Source organism: Gorilla gorilla, chromosome 7, assembly GCF_029281585.2.
Source record: "Gorilla gorilla gorilla isolate KB3781 chromosome 7, NHGRI_mGorGor1-v2.1_pri, whole genome shotgun sequence".
Lineage (NCBI taxonomy): Eukaryota > Metazoa > Chordata > Mammalia > Primates > Hominidae > Gorilla > Gorilla gorilla.
In genome coordinates this window covers 107,673,541-107,695,560 of record NC_073231.2, presented here as the reverse complement: position 1 = coordinate 107,695,560, position 22,020 = coordinate 107,673,541, and the positions used below count along the sequence as shown (strand labels likewise).

The 22,020-nt window shown below is 40.2% G+C and overlaps 1 protein-coding gene and 1 non-coding gene across 34 annotated transcripts in view; both read left to right on the top strand.

Annotated features, from left to right (window-relative positions):
- Positions 1-22,020, top strand: part of NCALD (neurocalcin delta) — a 438,037-nt gene that overhangs the window by 263,869 nt on the left and 152,148 nt on the right. The gene's annotated exons all lie outside the window — the stretch shown is intronic.
- LOC115935710 (small nucleolar RNA U13) lies at positions 14,625-14,729 on the top strand. The gene has a single exon (XR_004071328.3). It is a non-coding gene; the product is annotated as a small nucleolar RNA U13 (small nucleolar RNA).

Here is a 22,020-nt window from a genome sequence, read left to right as displayed (position 1 = left end):
ATGACAGTTATATAATTGTAATATAAATGATTGCAAATTCCCTGAGGGCAAGGAAATGTATCTTCTATTTACTGCAGCACTGTACAGTGAAAAAATAAACAGTATCTGGACATGAAGTCGAGACCCAGGAACACACGCAGCCTTAACAGCTAACTTATGTCAACAAGGCACCTACTTTTGGTGAACATTAATTTTCTCATCTGCCTTCCTATCTTACAAATGCATAGGGTCTCAAATGGAATCATACATATGAGAAATGCAATAACATGTGAGAGAACACAATAGAAACCTAAGGTTATCTTTTATAGCAGGTGCTTAACACAGAGCTGTCTAATGATTCATTACCATTGGATATATTTGTTCTTTTAGATTGTAATTTTCATGTTTACTTTTCTTGAGGTAGGGCACTTGTATACTTTGGTGAGCTGTTTTGTTTTTGCTTTTTTTTTGATATCATATATATGGGCTTAAAATATTTATTTTGGTTTGCTCAAACTATGTCTTCCAGGTTTCTCATGAGGTCTTTGTTCCCTCTGCTCCTCCTACCTGTGTGTTCCACCCATGTTTTTAGCAGTTCTGTATATAGTGTGGTCTGATAGCTAGAGCCACAGCGGTCTCTCCCAATGTAAGCTGAGAAACGCCACTGACTCGGAGGGTGGCAAGAATTTAGTGAGCTCCACAGTCAACTTCCCGTGGTCCAGGTATCTCTCAGTTTCCTCCCCTTCAGCTCCACCGACAACCCAAATCAAGAGGAACAAAGTTGCCCATATTAGTTTTCTTTTGCTAGTGTAATAAATTACTACAAACTTAATGACTTAAAGTAACACAGATTTACTATCTTACAATTCTGGGCGTCAGAAGTCTAAACAGATGCACTGAGCTGAAATCAATGTATAGGCAGGGCTGGTTCCCTCTGGGGAGTCTAGGGGAGCATCCTTTCCTTGCTTTTCCAATTCTAGAGGAGTGATGAGTTTTTAAATATATTACCTTGGCTTTTAAACATAATTTATTTAACCATAAGCTTATATAATTTCATTATAAATATTGACTGTGTTTTACAACCAGCTTACAAAATTTCTAAAAATTTAACATTCAGCTTTCAGGGGTCGGTACAGGCAATTACAGCTCACCACTGCCTCCATATTTCTAAACAGTCTGCATATACTGCTGTTTCTCGATTTTTCAATTTTGACACAATCTCCTTATAGTGGAAGATGATGATTTAGCTCCTCTCATTCCCCCATTCCGCAGCTCTCCCTCAATTCTCCAGTGCACACCTTCTCTTACTCCCATCTTCCCAATATAATACTATCACAATTATGGGTTAAAACAATATTCACTGTTTATGTCATTATGGTTGACTCATTATAGCTAACATATGAGCCACATGGATACTTGTGATGATTACATTTCCTTTCTTGTACAACTTTTTTATTCTCCTGGACTTAATTGCCAATGGCTACAGCTCCAGGAGAGCAGAACAATTTTCTCAGTAAGGGTCAACATTTCTGGTGCTCTAGTGGTTTCTTGTTCATGTGTTTCTTGGAGCTGTCTTTATGGAACTCTCTGCTCTCCTGTGTCAATCAGGAGTGATTATTCTCTAAACCTACTACATACTTTTGTTCTGAGAATCCACTTCATCATCATCTTGGGGGGATTCCCCTATTTCTTGTGTTGGATGTCCTCCATGGCCTTCATGTCCTTGTCTTTCCAAGTTTTAATCCTTGTGTTTATAGAACCTAACCTCCGGTAGTTTCCTGAGGCAGCAGCTTAAGAAAGCATGTATTGGAGGTAAGTTTTAATACTTGCATGTATGAAAAGATATTTGTCATGGTCCAGTTCTTGATTTCAATATTAGCTTTGAATATAATTCTTCACTGGAAATCATTTCCTCTTAACATTTTGAAGACAATGTTCCATGGTCTTCTTAAGTACAATGCTGCTTTTGAAAAGTTTCAGAAATGCAATTCTGATTTCTAAGCCTTTAAAAAATAATAACCTATCATGTATCTCTAGAAACTTTTGAATCTACTCTTTATCTCTGACATCCTAAAAATTTCACAATGATGTGCCCTATTGGGGTCTTTAAAAAATTTATTGTGCCAGGCCTTTGGGCATACGGGCACATTCAGTCTGGAAACTCATACCCTTTGTTTTGGGAAATGTTCTTATATTACTGTTTTGGGAACATGCTGATATTTTCTCTTCCAGAATTTCTATTGTTCATAATAGAACAAGGACATCTTGGTTTAATGCACTACTCTTCTTATCCTTTCTCTCTATTCTTCTTCCTCACACTTCTTTTCTTTCTTTTTATACTATGTGTAGGAAAATTTCTTAAATTGTGTCTCCAAAATTGTTTATTAAACTTAAAAAAATCTCTGCTATCATATGTTTAGCTTCTAGAATCTCTTTGTTAATTTGCTAAGGGGTCTTTATCTAGCCTCCTATTCTTGGTCATGGATATAGTATCTTATGCCTTTCTGAGGCTATTAATGATCATTGTATTAGTCAGGGTTCTCTAGAGGGACAGAACTAAAAGGATATATGTATATGCGAAGAGGAGTTTATTAGGAGAATTGACTCACATGATCACAAAGCGAAGTCCCACAATAGGCAGTCTGCAAGCCGAGGAGCAACGAAACCAGTCCAAATCCCAAAACCTTAAAAGTAGGGAAGCTGGCAGTGCAACCGTCAGTCTGTGGCTGAAGGCCCAAGAGGCCCTGGCAAATCACTGGTGTAAGTCTAAGAGTCCGAAAGCTGAACAACTTGAAGTCTGATGTTCAAGGGCAGGAAGCATCTGGCACGGGAGAAAGATGGAGGCCAGAAGACTCAGCAAGCCCAGTCCTTCCAACTTCTGCCTGCTTTATTCTAGCCATGCTGGCAGCTGATTAGATGGTGCCCACCCAGATTGAGGGTGGGTCTGCCTCTCCCAGTCCACTAACTCAAATGTTAATCTCCTTTGGCAACATCCTCACAGCCATACCCAGAAACGATACTTTGCATCCTTCAATCCAATCAAGTTGACACTCAATATTAACCATCACAATTGTTGAATTTTTTCTGCCTCTGACATTTTTTGTTTCTTCCAAGTTCATTTCTCCTCTGGTTTTGTTGCATGTTTTTCTTTGGAGATTGTTCTCAAGTATTTGGTCATTCTGTTTTCCATTCATAATTAAGTGCACTATACTAACAAGCTCGCTGGAAGCTGTGTGTGCAGGAATGGAGCTCCTTGGGATTCTCTGTGGGGCTATCATCCAGACACTTGTTCATTTTGTTGAGGAACCCATAAATATCTGTACTGTAGACTTTTCCCTAGGGCTATTCTATTTCTTCCAAGAGAGATCCTCCAATATTTTGCCAGGCTGCTGACATTCTAGATGCTGAGTACAGGATGGGAACTGTGAATCCCATTTTCAGCCTCTGGTCTTACTCCCACTCCCTGCTGTGCCTTTCGTTCAGAACCTCTCCGGTTCAGTCTTTTGTGAGTAAACCTCCAGTATCAGGCTGGGATAGGGGAGGAAGTTGCCTAGCTGTGGGGTAGAGAAGAGTGTGTTGGAACAAAAATGCTTTCTAACTACCTTTTTATCACCCTTCTTGTTTTCAGTTCCACCTCTCACCTTTATTTTCAGAGGTATCTGGTGCCTCTAGTTCCTGAGCTTTTTCTAGCTTTTGAAGGGCAAATCATTGACTTCAGTCGCTGCAGATGGTTAATTTCAGTTTTGCTCCACTCTATAGATCCAATGACGTGTGAAACTGCTTTCCATTTTCTGAAATTTTGTTGATATCTCTCTTCTCATGTTATCTCTTCTTCATCCTCTTTTATGCGTGTATTTAAATTTTTACATTCCTTTACTGTCATTTTATTAGAGTTGTGGCTGGGAAACGATACCAATGAGTTTATTTAATTTGCCATTTTTAACATGAAGTTTGTATATATGGTGGTAAGGGTTTTGTTGTTTTAACGAAATTGCTCTCCAAAAAGACTGAATCAATATCTATCCCATTGACAATGTCAGTGCTCATTACTCTGCATCCTTGCTAACACTAGGTATTATAAGTATATATTTGTATCTTTGCTAATTTGTCAGGAAATATTTTATATCTCATTGCTATGGTGAACTGGTTTGCCTGGAGCTAACAGTTTTCTGGGATGTGGAATATTCAGTGCTAAATCCAAGAAAGTCTTGGGCAAACCAAAACAGGTTGGCCACCTTATTAATTGCTTTAATTTAATTAACTTATAATTTCCCCCAAAACTCTCCAAAGCGGAATTAATCATTGATGCTGAAAGAAGAAAGAACTCTATCTTGTTCTCCCTCTTTTACTTCCATTGACTTGACATCTCCCCCTGCTTCAACAATCACCAGACTTTGACTTGCTGTCCTCTTCTGCATGCAAATCTCTGCCTTCTTTTCCTCTGGAAATAGCAGAGCAAATCAAAGGTGCTGTCTGGAGGTGTGTTAGCAGGATCAATGGTATTAGCAAAGAAGTCTGAAGTCCCTATTATATTATTTCTTTGGGCTTTATGCTTGAAGACTAAACTCAGTGAAAAGTCAGAGTTCTGTGGGAGAGAGAAGTCAGAATGCCTTTGAGTGAGTAGGTATGCACATCTGTGCCTTTTTGGCTGTGTCAGTATTAGACTGTGTTTGGGATAGGAGCCATGTTGGAAATTCATGCCAAAGAGAAACTGAGAAATTGTGCTCCCAAATAGGTCTTATTGAAACTATCTCAATCAGAAGAACTGTGAATCTAAAAGGAGACAGAGTTAGAGGAAGAAGATGGACAGTGTTATATACTCAGTGAAAGTTAAAATCTGAAGCAAATCTTAACATCCTATTATTTGTTCACTATGTTGCTATTATACAACCTTATGGTAGCAATGCTTGGTTCATAAGCAATTCTGGAATTATCTTCATTTATTTACTCAGTGGACACTTGGGATTAGAGGTAAAGGAGCTCACAGCACGGTGGGGAAGAGAGTCACATATATAATATACCAGAGGTATTAGTGAAGTGCTGTGAGTGTATTTACACTGGAAGGAATAGTTTACCTGAGGAGTGGGGAAGAGAGTCAAAGTAGATAAGGCTGTATCAGAGGTGGGCATCTGAATGGCTCCTAATGGAGAGGCAGCAATTTGCCAGGAGCAGAAGGAGTCAGGACATCATAAGCAACCTGTGTGTGTGTCGTGACGTGGCACTGTGAATGGCTATGATGTGTTTGAGGATTGGATCTGGCTTTGTGGAGAGCAGCAAGCTATGGGGCTGGGTAAGTAGGATGAGCCTGGATTCCAGGGGATCCTTTATACCTTGCTAAGGAGGAGGATTTTCTACCATAGAGGATATTTTATTGGCTCATTAAGTATACCATAAGTTTTCATATTTATATAAATAAGCTCTGATATTTTAGTTCACTTAGACTAGCAGTTTTCTTTTTTTTTCTTAATAGCAGCACCACTTCTTCAAATAAAATCTTACACGTAAGGACATGTAGAAACATGTAAGATCAGGCTGGGCGTGGTGGCTCGGACATGTGAAAAATGACAGTAAAGGAGTCTTTGCACTTTGAGAGGCCAAGGTCGGCAGATGGCTTGAGGCCAGGAGTTCAAGGCCAGCCTGGGCAACATAGAGAAACCTCATCTCAAAGAAAAATATAAAAGTTATCCAGGCGTGGTGGCGTGCGCCTGTGGTCCAAGTCACTCTGGGGGCTGAAGTGGGAGAATTTACGTGAGCCTGGGAGGTGGAGGTTGCAGTGAGTCGAGATTACACCATTGCACTCCAGCCTGGGTGACAGAGCAAGACCCTGTCTTAAAAAGGACCAAACCAAACCAAACAAAAATAAACAAACAAAACAAGAGACAGGTAAGATCAGAGCTGCTGTAGTTGATCCAGGGTTGGGGCTTAGATCCCATTCTTCATCTTTTCCTCTTCCAAAGCTGCCTCCAGGGAACCCCTGGTGTCCTGCAGAGGTGAGTCTGAAACCCACCAACAGCCTGAGATTAAACCCTGAGGGTGTCACAGCAAGACGTATGAGTGTTCATGAAGATATCTATATTTGGTCATCTCTGGGCTTCAAATAAAGGAAGGGAAAATGATTACTAAGACCTTATAATTAGAAGCAAATAACATGACCTCAACAATACAATTGATATGTTAAGAGATTGAGCTTCTAAGACACCACTGTTTTTTATTTCTGTCTTTCTGGCTTCTCATTGTTGGTTCTGGGGATCATCCCTGTTCCCTCTGATTTATGTCTTATGTTTCATGCTTTCTCTACACCCATAATGTCATTTTCCACCTATGTACTTGTACTCTACCTTCCATCTGAGGCCCTGATGCATCTCTGTCAAGATGTGTGATGATCATTGCAAATTCTTATTATCATCCCCTCTAAACTTGAGATTCAATTTCTTGAGTATATCCATGTCTTTAAATGTAGCCATTTCTATCAGGATTGACTGTATTATGCTGCTCTAACAAACAGCTCCCCAAATCTCAGTGGCTTATTGAAACTAAAGTTTATTTCTCACTCACATGAAATCCTCTATGGGTACAAATGGCTCTCTGGAGTTGCTCATTTAGATGTGCACTCAACATTCTAGGCTGCCTCTCATCTTATGATGATTCACTTCCAGGAGAAGGTAAGACTGAGGGATCTCACATGAGCAATCTAGTGCTCTGGCCTAGAAGTGACAAATATCACTTCTGCTCACAACTCATTGGCTAGTGCTAGTCATATAGTCCTCTCCAATAGCAAGGGGATGGGGTATTATCCTCCTAAGTGTCTAGAAGAGAAGAGGGTGTACTCCCTCTCCATTACTTGCAACTACTCTTCTTCCTGTTAGGGATACTGGTCCCGTCTGACTGCCTGACACTTGCTCATTCTTCATGCTTGTTTCCACGTGTCTTCTCTGACTCCTCTTCTTCCTCCCTCCGCTCCTCTTCCTCTCCAGCAACCTCATCAGGAGACTCTTGCCCATGTGTCCAAGCACTGTGCTCACTTCTAACCCAACCCTGCCCTCGCTGCTATATTTGTGCGGGCATGCCAGTCTTCCCCAGTTGGACCAACACAATGGCATTATTGATCTCAGTATCCCTAGTACCTAATAGTGCATGCTACTTGTAGGTACTCATTGAGGTTTATTGTGTAAGACGAATGAATGTTGCAAATTCCTAAACATGTGATTCAGATGCCCAATCTTACTCTGTTACTTTATGAAATTTTTTTAAAGCTATATGATGTTATATCAAAATATGTTGTTATACTTTAGGATAATTGGTGTGTTAGCCCTGAATTTCAGCATAAGTCCTGTTTTTTTCCATGGGAGTCTAGGAAAGCTATATGTTTATTCAGCAGCAAAATACAGTTTGGAACTTAAATAAACTATTGATCAATTTCTGGTCTTATGCTAGAAGGAATAAAGCATCAAGAAAAAGAAAAGATTTGCTGTCAAGACCAGGAAAATTTGACAATAGAGTATTAGAATGCAGGAAATGAGGGGAAGTGGAAAGGCAGCAAGTGGGAGAGAAAAAGCGCAGGGACAGTAGAAAGTGAATGTAGGAGCTTTCTGACCCATGCACTTCAGGAACGCAATTCATCCCTAAAATGCTGTTTGCTGTCTTAGGTTGCAAGTAACCAAATTAAAACCAGTTTGAAAGTAGAGTGAGACAGCTGACATCATAAGAGTCATTTGATCTGTTTAAAGGCGGCTGCTTGTATGCAGGGACCAACAGTCATGTCCAGGGCAGCAGCTGGTGCACACTTCAAGCATAGACCATAAGAGCTACCCCAGGCAGCACCTGCTACCAATAGTGCAAAAAACTCAGAGAGACCTCGTTGGCACAAGGGAATACTCTCTCCTTTCTGAGTAAAGAGCAAGTAGAACTAAAGGTTTCACATTTTAAACATACTTTACATTCCTCCTCTTCTGGGGCTCAAGCCTACTTTTGGGCCAAAGCAGATGTTATATCTGACATAGAGTCCTCGGAGCAGCAGTTGTTCCTGAAACTTCCTTTTTGCATCTTTGTGCCTCATGCAGTGGCTTACAGGTCAACCAGGCTTCTCCCCTGACTTTTGATGTGTAAGAGCTTGTGTTTCAAATGGGTTTGGTTTTCTTAATGTCACCCTAGGTTGGTGGAAAGGAGAGTAAATGGAAATGGGGGGAGCAGGGTCCCCTGGGGAGGTTTAAACAGATGGAAGTCAATTGTCTCTTGAGAATAGAGGAGGCTATTGAGTTTTCATTCTACACTCTGCTCCTGTTCTGTCAGCAAAGAACAAGCACTACTCTCCAGCAATTGCTTTCCACTGGACTCCCCCACCCCGGCCTCCCCACAAAAACCTAGGGATCAACTTAGTTCACTCCAAATTAGAAAATTTAATAGTCATTTGTTTCTTCTTGTCCACAGGGAGAACCATTTTCTTTCCTTCTTTCAAAATTGCCCAGGTCTTGTGAAGGGTTATTAACACCAGAAAGAAATACATTTTAGTAAGCTTAAATCTCATTTCTACATGAAACCATCAGATTTTAGTACTGTGATATTTTGATCCCTCTGTCTTTTAGGCTCTGACACCAAAATTGCCATAATGAAGGTGTTTCACTTCTTCTCATTTATTTTTATGGGATCTTTTATTCCCAAATGTCTTTTCATCCCAGCCAAAGGGAGAAATGTTAATAGATCTGCCATCAAGAAGGTTCCAAAGCTGGCCTGTCAGGTTTTCTGTTTTCTTGTTTATTATCTTTGAACTTTTGTTTTAAATGTTTTAAACACTTATTTACCATGTAACTAAATGCCTGATAGTATTGAAAGTACTTTATGGGTTTTAATTTATTTAATGCTCATGAAACCCTATGAGGTAGGTACTGATATTATTTTTATTTTACTGATGAGGAAAGTGAAGCAAAGAGAAGTGAAATGAAAGGTAGTGAGTGATGGGACCAGGGTTTGGACATGGGCAGTCTGGCTCTAAAATGTATGCTTTTAACTACTATGTAATGCTGCCTCACAAACAACTTGTCTCACAAATTGATATTCTGGATCAGAGGATGTTGACTGGCCTGCAAATGTATTTTGTATGGCTCATACACAGTTCAGAAGTTTTAAAAATTTACATAGAAATCTGCATTTCCTGACTTCTTTTGAAAATGGGAATACCAAACATCATTAGGCTTGAATTCCCAATACGGCAACAACAGCTGAGCAACAAGCAGCTGTTTAGACTAGGCACCCGCTCTCCAATTTCCACGGTCCCCACCAATGCAGATCATAGTATCTACTTAAATTTCCTGCCTGCCTTAGAGAAGCTTCTGAGCTTGTGACCTCTATTCTAGCTTCTCTATGAATGGACACTGCCCCAGTACAGCAAGGGCCTGCTGCAAAATGCATTTCTTAGTCTTCAATACTTATTCCTCCTTGTAACTGGATTTCTGGTAAGTTATGTCTCATGGTGGATCTGCCCCAAAGATGGAGACTGAATGGCAGTGAGTCACTCGCCCTGGCCTCCATTGTTCTGGAGAAGGTTCCAGCCACATGGTTGATGTCAGCTGGTTTTCCAGAGCCGGAGCTGGGTTGCAGGACAGACACATCTGCATCTAATAGTGAAAGGCAAGGTTGAAAGGCCAAGACCAGCCTGAGGTCTGAGGGACCAAGGGCTTCACAGAGGCCAGAAGTTCAGAGGTGGACATAAAAGGTGTTAGGAGAATAAGGAAGTGAAAAGAACATAGTACAGTGTATCAGAGGAGGAGCTCCAGGCTGGCAAATATCACTCCCTCGAGAAAATTACTGCCTGTCTGCTGAATTCACGCTTCCTTATCCAAATGTCTCAGTCCATTCAGGCTGCCATAACAAAATCCCTTAGACTGGGTAATTTACAGATAATAGAAAATTATTGCTCATGGTTATGGAGGCTGGGAAGTTCAGTTCAAGACGCCAGAAGATTCAGTGAGGTGAAGGCCTGTTCTTCATTCTCACTGCATCCTCACATGGTGGAAGGGGTGAATTGTCCTCATATGGTAGAAGGGACAAGAATGTACCCTTCATCCTGTTTTATAAGGGCACTAATCCCATTCATGAAGGCAGAGCCCTCATGACTTAATCACCTCTCAAAAAGCCCCACCTCTTAATATCACTATAATGGAAATTAGAGTTGAACATAAATTTTGGAAGGACATATTGAGACCATAGTACCGTACAATAAAATCAATACCCCAGCTTCATGGAGCTGTTGTAAAGATTAAATGAGATAGTGTACTCTAAGTACTTAGCATGCCTGGTGTGATCAATGCTAACCCAAAGGATCCAGGAGGTCTCGAGTGGCTGCTAAGAATACTAATGGGTGTTTGCAGTCTGCCTGTGTGCAGAGGCAGGTATGGAGTAGGGGGGGTCCAGTCAGTTCTCAGGGGGCAATTCCAAGACAGAGTTTGATTATTCATAACCTTAACATTGTGTTGTCATCATTTATTTTAATTTTTAGTATATTTATTTATATTTAGTTTTTAGTTTCAAAAGTAAATATGATAGGCAAGAGAGCTAGGGTAGGCAAGAGAGCTGTGGGTGACAATGCTAAATGCTTTTATCATACTTACTATTTGTATTTTTTTTTTAGTTTAATGAGAATGCCATACACTTCCCTCTCTCTTTACATCTAGAAATATTTATGAATAATGAATTCATAAGATGCTTGCAACTTCAGTTGAGCTAAGATTTTGCATTTTGTTATTTCTTCACTTCTTTTCTCCCTCACTCCCTTTCTTCCTTACAGAAATTTATAGATTTGTCTTATAATCTAGTTCAGCATTTCCCAAAATGTAAGCTAAAGAACACTAATCTCGTAAGATTCTCCAGGGATAACAGGTTTTTGTGATCAAATAAATTTAGGAAATGCTTTATATTTCATCTCTGCTTTAAGATTTACTAAACATGTTGAAACATTGATAAGGCTTTCAGTTGCCTTGAAGTAAAACAAAAACAAAAACAAAAAACACAGAACATTTAGTCCAGTATTTTCTCAAATGCATTTGGCCATGAAACTTTTGCTTTCTTGAGTAAACCCTATTAACACCCTGCTGGATCCAACTGGACAACTGTCAGTCTGGGTCTTCTCATTAAATGACTTTCTAACCTTGGAACTGGACTGATTATTGTTACTGCTGCTTTCATTAAAGGTGCTACATTTTATATTTATAGATTTATCTTCCTCCCAAAGACCTAACTTTAAAAAAATCAGAAGAGCATATCTTCTACCCTCTGCTTCATAGATACTGTAATTGAAAGTGTAAGGATACATCATGAGAAAGTAAACATACAACACAGTAAAAGTTGTTCCAAGTATTTAAAAATGTTCATATATCTTCTACCTTATTATGGCTCAAGATATAGTAAATTTTGTGGGGTTTTGTCATTGTTTTTGTTTTATTTTGTGAAAACATCCAAGAACCCGCAACAGCCTATAGATTTGCAGATCCTTTTCTTTCCTGGGTAGCCTTGTATTCAAGGAAAACATTAACCTAACACAAGTTCTTCTTTAAAATAAGTGTGTAGCGATCTTTTTCCCTCACAGGCTCTGCACATACTTGTTCTCTTTTTCTCTCATCATTTACTTACAGAAAATAAAACCTGTTAAGAAGCAATTTGTTCCATGTTAGGTTCATTTATACAGCAGGCGAGCAGGAGATGGTGTCTTGGAAGTGCCTTGACACAGGAGTCATCTGGGTTCTGCTTCATCTAAGGAGTGCTTCAGGACATTAGAGAGCCGAGGGAGGCAATCCCAGATCAAGCGAGAATTTTCCTTTGCAGGGTAGGGACTGATGCCCAGGCCTGTGACACTCCTTTGGCTCTTTCAGAGGCCTCTTCAGTGACATGGACTCCAAAGCACAGTGACTGATCTTTCTGGATAACACCCGGCAGAGCTAGACTTAGGTACATGCTCAGTCCAGAGCCCTCTTCAGATGTGACAAGGGAATGGCTAATCAGATGTGGAAAGTACCTCGAATGAATAGTCAGTCTGGGGAGGGGGGGAACACCTCTTAAATTGGTTTTATTGAATGTAGAAGAACTTCCTGAATTCTGTGAATGGCTGGGGAAACACAGGGAAGGGCCCCCGTCTTCAGTGTGAATTCATTGTCTTCCCTTGCTCAGAGCCCCTGCCTTTGTTGTAGCTCTTCCTTTCCAATTCAATGCCAGTCGTGGCAGCAAAGATAAAAGAAGTTAGCGCTAGCTTGTCTCTGCTTGCTCATAATTCTGTTCAGGGCAGATTTATGGAGTGAATGATTCTTTCCATCACAGTTGGCTAATTTTAGAAAGATTAGAATGCAGGAGACTTCCGTTCCTATGCTAATATAGCCAGGCAAGTTACTACCATCATCTAGCTGTGTTAACTGAATTTTACTTTTGTGTCTTTCTGGTTTCCTATCTGAAAAATGGGCAGGGAAATGAAGACCATTTATAGAGTGACATTAGGAATAATGGAAAAAAATTGATTACAGACCACTTTACAAATTAATAGCTCCATATTTATGCTATGAATCAACATGTAATTTTTATCTTATAAATAACCAAGGTAGTCACAAATTCCTAGTGCTTTTTAAATCAAATACCAAATTCTATTTTTTTCTTCAACTTTTATTTTAAGTTCAGGGGTACATGTGCAGGATGTGCAGGTTTGTTACATAGCTAAACATGTGCCGTGGTGGTTTGCTGCACAGATCATCCCGTCACCTATGTATTAAGCCCAGTATCCATTAGGTGTTCTTCCTGATGCTCTCCCTCCCCATCCCTCACAGGCCCCAGTGTGTGTTGGTCCCCCCACAATGTGTCCATGTGTTCTCATCATTCAGCTCCCACTTATAAGTAGAACATGCAGTGTTTGGTTTTCTGTTCCTGCATTAGTTTGCTGAGGAAAACAACTTCCAACTCCATTCATGTTCCTACAAAGGACATAATCTCATTCCTTTTTATGGCTGCATAGTATTCCATGGTGTATATGTACCACATTTTCTTTATCTAGTCTATCATTGATGGGCATTTGGGTTGAATCCATGTCTTTGCTATTGTGAATAGTGCTGCAATGAACATACGTGTGCATGTATCTTTATAACAGAATTAGTTATATTCCTTTGGGTATATACCCAGTAATGGGATTGCTGGGTCAAACAGATACCAAATTCTATTCATTTGTCTTAAAATTCTCAGAAGCAATGTTGTAGAACAACATATTCCAGGCTGAATTTTTACCTTTCACTTTTCTTTGTTACTACTAGATACATGCAAAAAATTGAAGTGAATATTGTAAATCTTATCCTTTAAATGGAAAACAGAGAAGGCACTGAGTTAGAGAAACTTTAACTTTCAAGAGCAGAAAGCAATCAAACATTCAAAATCTTAGGACCATTTCAATGTGACTCTCCATATAAAACCCATAGATGCTGGGAATCATGACCTCTTCTTTTGTAAATATAATTTCCCTAAAATTAGTATCAAACACTTTTAGGTCTGGAAAGCATCTTGGAAATGGATCTTCTGAGGGGTCCAACAGCTTCTTGCTGTATCTGTTTGAGAGTTAATAGCTCACCTAGAACTCAGATCTCTTAAATCTCCAGACAAAACTTTTTTCAAGTTTTCTCTTGTTTCCTTATTCTAAAATTATTTTATAGTATCCAAGCCACTTCACTTTCCAGCTTTCCCTTCCTATTCTCCCCATAAATTGGTCCCTATAGCTCCCTGCTGCTCCATGGAGACCCTGAGGTGCCATAGGAAAAGGAAGGTTGTTAGCTAAGCCTCTGAGTTCTCTACAACTTATTGAACCAGAATAGCTCAATTTTTAGCTACTTTTCTTATGATGCTTTCCTGAGATAGGGGCTCCATGGCTTGAAAATGTTTTCAAGCCACTGTTCTCCCCGACCAAAACCACATGCTTGTCTCACTCAGTGTTCCTCATTCAACCTCCAAAGTCTCTTTATATCAACTTTTGTAAGGTTTGTTCCTTCTCTTTTCCCTTTTGTACCATTCCCCATCCCTACTACAGACCTGAACGCTTCCCACCATCTTCTTTTCAAGGGCCACTGTTTTTTACGAGCGTAAATGCCTGAAGTTAAACTGTCTTATCTAAGATCCCTAAGTTCAGCCTCATACCTCAACTCCACACTCTCTTCCCTGATCTGAATATTTTCAAAACAGCTCCTCAGGACACCTGGGAGGTGTTCTGGCTGCCATAAACCTTAAGTCTCCTTGGGTCCCATGTTCACCCAGGAGCTGTGTCTCTTTCCTGTCTTCAAAGCTGCACCAAAGCTCTTTGAGGGTAGGAAACATATATTTTCCATCTTCACATCTAGCACTGGTTTTTAACATGGTAGGTGTCTTAGTTAAGAATTTCATTGGCTAAAAATAACATGGACCCCCAAACAATAGCTTAAATAAATAAATGAGGAGCTTTCCCTTTCTCATATAATCAGAGGTCTAGAGATGGGGAGTCTGGAGCTGACATGACAGCCATGATGCCAGAAGGGACCCAGGCACCTCTGTCCTCTCAAGCGTCCTTGGCACTTGCTTGTTAACTGTTGTCTCAAGATGGAAGAACCCCTTCTAGAAGGCATCATGTCCATATCCCACTAAAGAAGAAGGGAAGGGCGATCCTGTCGTAGCTCATGAGCGTGATAATTGGGTGTTCATGTGCATGTGTGAGATGTGCCACCCTCTGAACCTTGTTACGACATTGGCACATTACCTGTCTGACCTGACTTGGGGAAAAAAAAAAGAAGAAGAAGGGAAAGGAATTGAGCCATTTGTGGTGGAAAATTTGTTGGTGAAAGACAGCAGCAAAGCAATAGTCAAGCAAGCTTCTTTAACGGACTTTCTAGAAGTCCCACTTGGTGACATGTACTTACATTTTATTCATAAAAACTGTGTCACATGGACCCTTCTAGCTGAAAGAAGTCTGGAAAATGTAGTGTTTTTAAGGCTGGATATATTGTTAATAAAATTGGTGTTCTGTTGGTAAAGAAGAAAGAGATAGTAGATATTTGGTGACAACCTGCAGTCTCTACTGGAATAAGTATGCAAAAATACTCCTTGTGGCTGGAATGGGAAATTTCCACTCCCACCATGATCGCCTGTGTTGAGTACCTGGAAGAGTGGTTCTCAAAATGTGGTCCCAGACCAGCTGCATCAGCTGAGAACTTGTTAGAAATGCAAATTCTTCAGCCTCAGCCCAGACAGTTTGAGTCAGAAGTAGGTGGAGTCAGTGATCTGTATTTTAAATGCCCTACAGGAGGATTTTAATGCTGCTAGAGTCTGAGGACCACTGGCCTAGAATGATCATGCAGAAAGTTCTAGACTCTCATGCTCTGCTTGTCTCGACATCACCAGAGTGGTCTGGGATGTGTTGGTGGCCAAGATAGGCACTAGATAATCTTTACAAAGCAATTTAAGTTCACCCAAATAGAGCTAGAATGATCCAGGTTCCTGATGTTGCTGGGTGTAGGGGGAGCTTGAAGAAAAACTGGCATGGAAGTAGAACCAGGCCAACCAACTTTAACATGCCAACAAATGCCAGAGGCTCCTTCCTCTCAAAACTATCTTCCATTCTTCTCAGTTGAAGGGCTTTAGTTGCCAAACAAAAAGTATTACTCTAGGATCTTGCAATTAAAGATTATCTGAGATGTTGGCAAGGATGTGGAGAAAGGGGAACTCTTGTATACAATTAGTGGGACTATAAATAGGCATAGCCATTACGGAAAAAAATATGGAGAGTCCTCAAAAAACTAAAAATAGAAATATAGTACCATCTGATCTAGCAATCCCACTGCTGGGTATATATCCAAAAGAAAGGAAATCAGTAAGTTGAAGAGGTATCTGCACTCCCATGTTTGTTGCTGCACTGTTCACAGTAGCCAAGATATGGAATCAACTTAAGTGTTCTTCAGCAGATGAATGGATAAAGAAAATGTATATATACACAATGGAATATTATTTAGCCATAGAAAGAATAAAATTCTGTCATTTGCAGCAACATGGATGCAGAACATTATGTTTAGTGAAATAATCCAGGCACAGAAAGACAAATATCACAGGTACTCCCTCCTATGTGGGAGTTAATAAAAGGTCATCTTTTGAAGATGTGGAATGGCTGATAGTTACCAGAGACTGGGAGTGGTGGGGCAGAGGAGGGTAAATATAGAGAGGCTGGTTAATGGGTACAAAATGCAGTTAGATGGAAAGAATAAGTTCTATATTGTTCAATAGCACAGTAGGGTGACTGTAGTTAACAATAATCTACTGTATATTTCAAAGTAGCTAGAAGAGAAGATTTGGAATGTTCCAACACAAAGAAATGATAAATGTTGGAGGTGACGGACATCCCAATTACCCAGCTTTTACCATGACACGTCGTATGCCTGTATCAAAATATTACCTGGACCCCATAAATATGTACAATTACAATTACAATCAATGAAAAAGAAAGAGTATTTGAAATGTATAACCCTTGAGCTTCAATGGGACCAATAGGGATGGCTTGTGTGGAGAGGGTTGTAGTCATCCCATAATATCCATCTGCTTCTCCCCCAAGTAACCCATAATGAACTCAGTACAATTAAGTATAATAAAAAGTGCACACAGAGCACATGCAGCTTCAAGTTGGCTCCTCTGGCCCAGGGCTCCTCCAAGCATGGTCCACAGGTAGATCCAGCCTGAGAACTCTTTGTTACTGGTCTGCAATGAGATAAAGAACTTAAATCCAAATGTAAATCAAATACATTACTGGGCTCACTCTTTAGTTCAGCTGACATTTTTTCAAACTAAGACTTTCTCAAAGAAATTAGTGCACAACAAGAAACAAATCATTCATAGACTGACTCCTTCGAGTGGCACTGCCCCTGGCTCCCTTCCAACTAGACAGTCACCTCTGCCCTTCATGGAGATTCTGTAGCTGCCACTTTAAGCATCCTTCTGTCCTTCATTTCCTTAACAAACATTAATTGAGGTCTATGGTATACTAGCACAGTTGGGATGCTGGGAACACAGTGGGCAATAGCACAGACAATCTGTAAGGGTACCAGTTGACATCAAATGGCAGTATCAGATGGGACAGTATGTGTGGAAGTACTTCATAAACCTAATTATACTTAAGAATCGGGTAGTATTCTCTTTCCTTCTTTAGACGGAATAAAAGGTGCAAAGAGAATAAGCACCCTGCACAATATTGCTAGAATAAGAACTCACTGCTCTCTGGCCACTAGCTGAATTTGCTTCACTTTTTCCTCTCTCTATAGTGGGTCTCATCTGAAAGAACATTGCTCTTGAGCTTAAGAAGGCAAAAGAATTTAGAGGGTCAGGTGCAGTGGCTCACGCCTGTAATCCCAGCACGTTGGGAGGCTGAGGTGAGAGGATCACTTGAGGCCAGCAGTTTGAGACCAGCTGTGGCAACGCAGCAAGACCCTGTCTCTACGAAAAATAAAAAAAATTAGTTGGGCATGATGGTGTGTGTGTGTAATCTCAGCTACTCAGGGGAAGCTGAGGCAGAAGGATTGCTAGAGCCCAGGGGTTGAAGCTGCGGTGAGCTGATTGTGCCACTGCACTCCAGCCTGTATCAAAGAGCCAGACCCTCATCTCTAAGAAGAAAAAAAAAGAATTTAGAGTTGCATTTCAGATGAGAAGCACATGATATTGACAATTCAGTTCATTCCCAACCTCTCTCATGGCTGTCTGAACATAAAGCCATCTCAGCATATATCATCGGAACTCAAGGGAAAGTGGACTAAAGCTCCAGGTAATGAAAATTACTAGTAACTTGGCCCCTGGTGGGATGCCAGTGAGAATATGCACTTCCACAGGTGCTTGAATTCTCTTGGCCCAGGGCTTTAGGAAGCCACAGGAAAAGGTGAGGATGCTCAGGAATAGAGACGTGCTGTCAGAGAAGGATGGAAGGGTGGAAGAGAACTGTGCTGGGCCTAGCGACTTTAAAAAGACTGGCAAGCCAGTATGGCAAATGTTAACATTTGTTAAATCTGAGGAGTATGCATGTGGGTGTTTTATTTTTTCTCTGTACTTTATTTTATGTTTTAATATTTCATAATTTAACATTTAAAATTTTTAAAAAGATCCTCAGCCGGGCACGGTGGCTCGCGCCTGTAATCCCAGCACTTTGGGAGGCTGAGTCGGGTAGATAACTTGAGGCCAGGAGTTCGAGACCAGCCTGGCCAGCGTGGTGAAAGCCCATCTCTACAGAAAATACAAAAATTAGCTGGGTATGGTGGCACACGCCTGTAATCCCAGCTATTCTGCTCCAGAGGCTGAGACACAGGAATGGCTTGAACCCAGGAGGTGGAAGTTGCTGTGAGCTGAGATTGCGCCACTGCACTCCAGCCTGTGTGACAGAGCAAGACTCTGTCTCAAAAAAAAAAAAAAAAAAAACAATTTTTAAAGATTCATAGAACAGAATAGATCAGATGATCAATGTAGCACAGAAGAAGAGAAGCTGCAGTAAATAAAATATTCATGGCCCTAAAATTATGAAGGGCAGAGATAGTTTAGTTTTGCGTGTGTGTGTGTGCACGCACGTGTACATGCACATACTCAGAAGCTTTAGCTTGCATCAAAATCCCCTGGAGGGTGTTTAAACCACAGAGTATTGACTCCATCTAGTTCTGATTCAGTAGGTCTAGCGTGAGGCCTGAGAATTTGCATTTCTGAGAAGTTCCCACAGCAAATCCTCACGATATCTTTTTGAGCAGATATTGTGTACTCTTCCTACAATTACCTGGACTGGTTTGACTCATTTATTCAACAGATTTTTAGTACTTACCTACTATGTGCCAAGTACTGTGTTACATGCTAGGGATATATGGTTTATTGTGCACATGTAACTCCTTATCTAGAGGCAATCGTTAAATACATATTATATGTTTATGCCAAAAGGTGAGCAATCATCTAAACCCTTAAGCAAGCTGTTGGGTATTGTAATAGCTAATCAGTAGGATAGGGGAACACCATGGGGATGGCTGTGTACAACAACTGCTTTTTTATGTATGGTATTTCATAATGAATACAGATAACTTTCTTTTTCTCTTCTCATCTTCCCCCCAACCACCTCCTATTTTTTTCTCTCCTTTCTCTCTCTCTCCCTCCCTGGGATACACGTGGTTGATGGGCTCATCCAACAGCTATCTCAAGCCACCCCTTGCTGCTGCCTGTTACCAGAGGTTCTGAAAAGCCAGATATTTGCTCTGCCAGATTCACTGGCAGTTGGGGCTGGCCACATGCCCTAGTTTTGGCTAATGAGATATAAGTGGAAATAGGTTGGGGGCCTTTTGGGAAAGATTTTGCTTCTATACAAGAGGACAAAGGTAAGAGGAAGATCACTGGCACAGCCCCCTTCCCTGTCTTCCTGCCTTAGGGCTGCAATAGCCATCTTGTGACCATGAGGCAACTAACATAAGGATAATTCCAAAGGGGGTAGAGTGACAGAGACTGGCTTTTAATGACATTTTTGACCAATTCAACCAACATTAGCACGCTACCCATATTCAGACTTGTTAGTGATAAAAGCAAAGCTCTATTTTAATGAACTGTTAATTTCTATCACTTGCAGAGGAAATAACTCCCAACTGATGCATCCCATTCTCCCTTTCTTCCTCTTCTTGTTTTTTTTTTCCTTTTTTATTTTCCTTCTCTCCTTGGTATGTGTGAATTGTGTCCTCCTTGCAAATTCATAAGTTGAAGTCCTAACCTCCAAAGCCTCAGCATGTGACTGTCTTTAAAGAGGTGATTAGGTTAAAATGAGGTCATTAGGGTGGGCCCTAATCCAGTATGACTCGTATCCTTAAAAGAAGAGGAAATTTGGACATAGAGATGTAGAGAGGGAAGACCATGTGAAGACACAGGAAGAAGACAGACATCTACAAGCCAAGGGAAAGAGACCTCAGATAAAACCAACCCTGTTGACACCTTGATTTTGGACTTCTAGCCTCCATAACTGTGAGAAAATAAATTTCTGTTGCTTTAGCCACTTAGTGTGTGGTACTTTGTTATGGGAGCCCTGCTGAGCAAATATACTTCTTTCTCCTGTCTTTTATTTCCCCTGTATTCTTTCTTTTTCTTTATTTGTGTGGATATATATATATATATCTCCAAGGGGTAGCCTAGAGTGAGGAATCCCTTCATTAGGGCCCCTCAGCAGACTTCTTATGTCTCCTTGGCCAGAATTATGTTGCATGCTCATATGTAAACCAACATCTGAGAAGGGGAATGGAACCACCATAATTAATCTAAACCAGTCAAGATTCACCCTCTGTGGCTGGAATGGAAGCTGCCTTTCTTACAGCTTATAGATGCTTACAGAACTTTGGGGACAACAAGACTATAAGCAGGGTTCTGTAAGAACAATGGTTATCAGCCTAAGGCAATTTTGCATCTGCCTTTCCCCAACTCAAAGGACATTTGGGTAATATCTGGAGATGTTTTTGATTGTCACAACCTTGGGGAAGAGGGGAGTTGCTATTGGCACCTAATGGGTAGGGGCCAGAGATGCTACTAAATATGCTACGACGCACAGGAAAGTCCCCTACAACAAAGAAGTATCTGGCACAATTGTCACTCATGCCTGGATTGAGGAAACCTGTGTTAGAGGAAGGGAAGAAGGGGTGGCTATTAGGAGGACAGCAAGGGGTATTTGTCATGGATGGAAAAACACATGTACGTGATGTTCTCACAGCCTCCCTGTGAGTCTCACCGGCTTCAGGCCACAGCATCCCTGAGTGACAGAAGCTGGTCTCATTACATTGGCCAACCAGCCCTCAGTCTACAACTGTCTGTCAGAGACCCAGTGAATTAGAAAGATTTGTGCAGACTAAAATTAGAAAAGAGATGAAAAGTGATTATTTGGAAATAAATTTGAATATGCCTATTTAGATCCTCCAAGACTGCAGTCTGACATATAAATAAGACTAAAAATATGAAATTATGGTACCCTGTCATTCTATTCACTAGATTTCACTAGCTCTGAATCTAATAAGGCCTTAGTCACTGTGTTAAATTAATGCTTTTTAATATTTAAAAGATATTAATAATCTTGCTTTGGTATGTTGGTAAATTTTAAATTTAATAACTTCAAACAGTAGCTCTTCAAGTATTCGAATCAATGATTTTTTATATCCACTCATCTTGACGTTTTGCCATAAGTAATAAATGGTGTAATAAAATATCTTTGCGCTTCAAGTAATACCTCAGCACTTTTTAAACTTCTTTGCAAAACTTGAATACAGTTTATGTATGTGAGTGATAGGCACACATATCTACAAAAGTGGCTAAATTTTAAAAAATTAATGCCATGACCTGCAATTTCCTTTGCAAATATATAGCTTGTCCTGTTTGCTTTATGGCTGTTGTTTGCAACATCATATTTTCCCCTTAAATAAAAAATTTAAAAATGACATAGAAGACTTTGGCCAAATTGGCTAACAGTTTCATCATGTTTGATATTGTTCCAAGTTTTCATGCACCTACTTTTATATATATGTAATGTATCAGCTTTTGATATAGTACAAAACACATAGGTAGCTTAAACTGCAAAGCATTTTCTGTTTTTCAGGCTGTATATTACAAGACCTACCAAGCAGCATATTTGCTTAAATGTTCTGTACTTAATTGCCAGAGTTTGCAGTGGACTCTTCATTTCTTAAAGAATTACCACAAATGTATTCACTTATTCAGCTCCTGTGTGTTCATATACATTTCTATCACTATTTTCTTTTCTTCAATCAGCCAGTGTCTAGAAGTAAGAACCATCATCTTTAATTCAATCTCTGGCTTATTATAGACCTAGGATCCTCACAGGAATATTTGTTCAATTTGAACATGCTCTTCAGCTGTGTTTTTTTTATTTTGTTGCTTATGGATGACAGATAATGATGTTTTTACACATTTAAGAGTACTTCATTTCCTTATTACATGGACATATTTCTAATTGGCTCCAGGCTCCTTACTATTAATAGCTGTTGAAGATGCACTATACATCTAATTTAGCACTGC